This window comes from Mandrillus leucophaeus, unplaced genomic scaffold, assembly GCF_000951045.1.
Source record: "Mandrillus leucophaeus isolate KB7577 unplaced genomic scaffold, Mleu.le_1.0 Scaffold38, whole genome shotgun sequence".
In the NCBI taxonomy this organism is placed as follows: domain Eukaryota; kingdom Metazoa; phylum Chordata; class Mammalia; order Primates; family Cercopithecidae; genus Mandrillus; species Mandrillus leucophaeus.
In genome coordinates, this window is record NW_012104031.1 from 1,073,374 (window position 1) to 1,078,560 (window position 5,187).

Consider the following 5,187-nt stretch of genomic DNA (forward strand, 5'->3'; position numbering starts at 1 on the left):
GGTTGCAGTGAGCCGAGATCGCACCATTGCACTCCAGCCTGGGCAACAGAGCGAGACTCTGTCTCAAAAATAATAATAATAATAATAATAGCAGAACTAAAAAGTTCTTGTGCCTCCCATATTGCCCCTTGAGGAACAAACTGTCAGGAATGTCTCCCAGCTGGAAGGGGTGTTGGATGCTGATAGCTCACAGCCAAGTTCCTCTCCACAAATTGCCTTCAGCAGGCAAGAGTTGGCTCTCACAAGGTGTTGCCTCCTTGGCAAAACCAGTCTGCGTTCAATGGCTGGTCATTCACGGGTACAATGGCCTGGCCCTCTGACCTTCATTTGGTATGACTCGGAAGGACCATTCCTCCTCTGGTGCTTATTGTGGACTTGTCTGAGGCCTCTGCTGTGGGACAAGTGGGGCACTTGTTTGGTGTGCAGAATTTAAGGGGGTACTCCAAAACTCAATATTTTGAAAAGTCAGAATTAATGCCAAAAAGAGGCCATGATGAAAAAAATAAGATAAAAGTTTAAAATAAAGATAGGACCTGTCTGCATTTCATTTTCCTCTGCCTTTCCCTGATCAGCTTTTGATCCATTTTGATTAATTGGATTGGTGAGCTGAACTCAGTGTGCAAATTTGGATTGCAATTAATATAAGCTAACATGTGGCTTTGAATATGCTAGGTATTTTGTCTTTATCACTTATAAAATGTACAGTGAGTTAGTTTCAAAGTTGTGTACTCTTTTTAGATAATAACATAAAGTAATAAAAAAAAGCCTAGGATGAGAATTATAGTTCATAAATTGTTCCTGTGGTTGTTTATTGATCAACAATTATTTATTGAGCATGTACAGTGTGCCAAGCACTAATCTAGACACTTGGAAACAAAAGAGAGTAGGCTGCTTGCCTTCAAGAAGCTTATGTTCAAAGACTTGATTAGGCATTCCCTTAAGATATTAATGAACTGGAGAGAAGTTCACTATATTCCCATTTTCCTTTCTTTTCTAGCTAATTGTCTTTTGTTTCCTAGCTCCAGAAAGTTTAGTGTATCCTGGTGCTTAAAGACAAATTAAGGCCAGGCACAGTGGCTCATCCCTGTAATCCTAGCACTCTGGAAGGCTGAGGTGGGCAGATTGCTTGAGTCCAGGAGTTTGAGACTAGCCTAGGCAGCATGGTGAAACCCCGTCTGTACAAAAGATACAAAAATTAGCCAGGCATGGTGGCACATGCCTGTAGTCTCAGCTGCTTGGAAGGCTGAGGTGGGATGATCACCAGAGCCCAGGAGGTAGAGGCTGTAGTGAGCCATGATTGCACCACTGCACTCCAGCCTGGGTGACAGAGTAAGACACTGTCTCAGGAAAAAAAAAAAAAAAAAGGATAAGTTAAGTGCTTAATAAAGTGCTTCTGAGAAGTTTCTTTATTTTTTCCCCTGACACAGGCCTTTTATCTTCCATCAAAGTGTAAGATTGTCCATGTATAAGAATGGCTGCAAAATCCTCTACAAATAAAAGTATACCCCATGAGTGCACACATGAGATCCCTTTTTCAGTTCTATTGTTCATATAGGCACAAGCAAGAAAAATTTGAGAGGTAAGAGTCTCATGATAGTACAATCTTGATCCATGATCTTGAGAAAAAGCTGTCCACATCTGGGATACCATCTGCTTCTGGAAAGAAACTTCCCTGTTTAGCTTTACCTTAAGGTTTCCAATCAGTATACAGTTCCAAGAGTCTGGAGGGGGCCCTTCTGAGTTGTGAGATTATGAGACCAAGGTTCAGGATCTCAAAGTTTTGCTACATTGTTGGTGCCAAGGGCAGTTTTTCTGTGATGTTGCCCTCAGAAGACCCAATCGATCTCCAGGTTCTAGATTGTGAAATGTTTGCTTGTCCTCAGTCAGTGGACCATGAAAGTTTTTTTTTTTTTTTTTTTTAAACAGAGTCTCGCTCTGTCGCCCAGGCTGGAGCTCAGTGGCCGGATCTTAGCTCACTGCAAGCTCCGCCTCCCGGGTTTATGCCATTCTCCTGCCTCAGCCTCCCGAGTAGCTGGGACTACAGGCGCCCGCCACCTCGCCTGGCTAGTTTTTTGTATTTTTTAGTAGAGACGGGGTTTCACCGTGTTAGCCAGGATGGTCTCGATCTCCTGACCTCGTGATCTGCCCGTCTTGGCCTCCCAAAGTGCTGGGATTACAGGCTTGAGCCACCGCACCCGGCCCATGAAAGTTTTTTTTAACCTGGTGAAAATATACTTTGACATAATGCATTAAAACCTTGTAGCATTTAATCATATCAGTATTTAGTAGCAGAAGATACATGACATTCTATTATTAGGTGCATAGGCCTTTCCAGTGACTATTTATTTCATAAGGGGTCAACTTCCATCTTCTACTAGAAGTGGATCTGATTGTCATCAATCTATAATACCTTTGACGAAGGCAATCTAGTCAATTCAGTTAGCTTTGCCTAATGTTATTGTATCTGTAATCCTTTTTAAAAAACTGGCCGGCCTCGGTGGCTCACGCCTGTAATCCCAACACTTTGGGAGGCCAAGGCAGGAGGATCACCTGAGGTCAGGAGTTTGAGACCAGCCTGGCCAACATGGTGAAACCCCATCTCTACTAAAAATACAAATATTAGCCGGGCATGGTGGCAGGCGTCTGTAATCCCAGCAACTCAGGAAGCTGAGGCAGGAGAATCGCTTGCATCTGGGAGGCGGAGGTTGCAGTGAGCCGAGATCACGCCATTGCACTCCACCCTGGGCAACAGAGGGACATTCTATCTCAAAAAAAATACAAAAAAACAAAAAACTGTTTTATGACCGGATGCCGTGGCTCACGCCTATAATCCCAACACTTTGGGAGGCCAAGGAGGGTGGCTCACCTGAGGTCTGGAGTTCAAGGCCAGCCTGGCCAACATAATGAAACACCATCTCTACTAAAAATACAAAATTAGCTGGGTGTGGTGGCACATGCCTGTAATCCCAGCTACTTGAGAGGCTGAGGCAGGAGAATCACTTGGATCTGGGAGGCAGAGGTTGCAGTGAGTTAAGACTGTACCATTACACTCCAGCCTGGGCAACAAGAGCGAAACTCTGTCTGAAAAATAAATAAGTAAATAAATAAATAGGCTGGGCACGGTGAGTCATGCCTGTAATCCCAGCACTTCAGTAGGCCAAGGTGGGCGCATCACCTGAGGTCAGGAGTTCAAGACCAGCCTGGCCAACATGGTGAAACCCTGTCTCTACTAAAAATAGAAAAAATTAGCTGGGCGTGGTGGCAGGCACCTGTAATCCCAGCTACTAGGGAGGCTGAGGCAGTAGAATTGCTTGAACCCAGGAGGTGGGAGACAGAGGTTGCAGTGAGCCGAAACTGTGCCATTGCACTCCAGCCTAGGCAACCAGAGTGAAACTCCGTCTCAAAAAAAATTAAAATAAAAAACAAAATAAATAAATAAAACTGTTTTTACAACTTGTCCAATGAAACAAGTATTAGTACTTCTATCACTACAACCAGAAAACATGTACTGAAAATGAAAATTGAATAAAATTCCTCTATAAAGGTTTAAATGACCTATCAGGTAGCAGAAATGTACTTGAAGTTGTGTTCATCTTCCCAGAATTATGGGTTTAACAACCAAACATTGGTCATAAACTATTTTAGCAATTTAGAACAGTCATCACACACACCCACTCTCACACACACACACACACATTTAATTTGGAACATTTTATCTCTTCGTGATGAATCATGGAAAGCTTAATAATGGAGGCTTTAAGGCCTCAGGAAGGGCCAGGCAGCCATCAGGGTTCTCCATGAGTCTGTGCCTAATATTGGACTTATATTTTAATATCAGCTTTGTTTCTCTAATTTAGGTGCATAGTATGGTTTATTAGATGGGTTAGCATAGGTAATTTGAGTTGGACCATGGAATTTATTCAAATTGTACATCTTAACAATTTCCACACTGGCTGATTTAGTATGACAATTTGGCAAAGTATTTTCTTGGTATTCAATTATTTATTTATATATTTGAGACAGGGTCTCACTCTGTTGCCTAGGCTGAAGTGCAGTGGTGCAGTCTCAGCTCACTGCAACCTCCCCCTCCCAGGCTTAAGCAATCCTTCCACCTCAGCCTCCCAAATAGCTGGGACTACAGACACACACCACTATGTCCTGCTAATTTTTGTATTTTTTGTAGAGACAGAGTTTCCTTATGTTGCCTAGGCAGGCCTCAAACTCTTGGGCTCAAGGGATCCGCCTGCCTTGGCCTCCCAAAGTGCTGGGATTTACAGGTACGAGGCACTGCCCCAGCCTTCAATTAATTCTTGTCCTGTTTGGGTTAGCAGTTTTATAAACCAGTCATTCCTTTTATTAGAGTTCTGAGAATTCTTACCTAGTCCAAACGATATGATCCTAAAGTTATGAGAAATCTGTATTTTTTTTTTTTTTTTTTTTTTTGAGACGGAGTCTCGCTCTGTCGCACAGGCTGGAGTGCAGTGGTATGATCTCGGCTCACTGCAACCTCCGCCTCCTAGATTCAAGCGATCCTCCTGTCTCAGCCCCCCAATAGCTGGGATTACAGGCACATGCCAGCATGCCCAGCTAATTTTTGTACTTTTAGTAGAGACGGGGTTTCACCATGTGGGCTAGGTTGGTCTCGAACTCCTAACCTCAAGCGATCCACCAGCCTTAGCCTCCCAAAGTGCTGGGATTACAGACATGAGCCACTGCACCTGGCCAGAACTGAAGACACAACACTCTAGGATTTTGCTTGCGGAGTTTTCAGAAACTGCATCAGAATTAAGCAATTAACCATGGAAACAACTTAAAATGGGCATAAAGGCATAATAGCTGGGCGCGGTGGCTCACGTCTGTAATCCTAGCACTTTAGGAGGCCAAGGAGGGTGATAAAAGGCCAGGTATGGTGACTCACCACCTGCAATAGCAGCACTTTGCAGGGCTGATGTGGGCAGATAGCTTGAGCCCAGGGGTTCGAGTCCAGCCTGGGCAACATGGCGAATCCCCGTCTTTACAAAAAATACAAAAATTAGCTGGGCATGTTGGTACCTGCCTATAGTCCAAGCTACTTGGGGGGACTGAGGTGAGAAAATCACTTGAGCCTGGAGGTTGAGCTGCAGTGAGCTGTGATTATGCCACTGCACTCCAGCCTGGATGACAGAGTGAGACTCTGTCTCAAAAAAA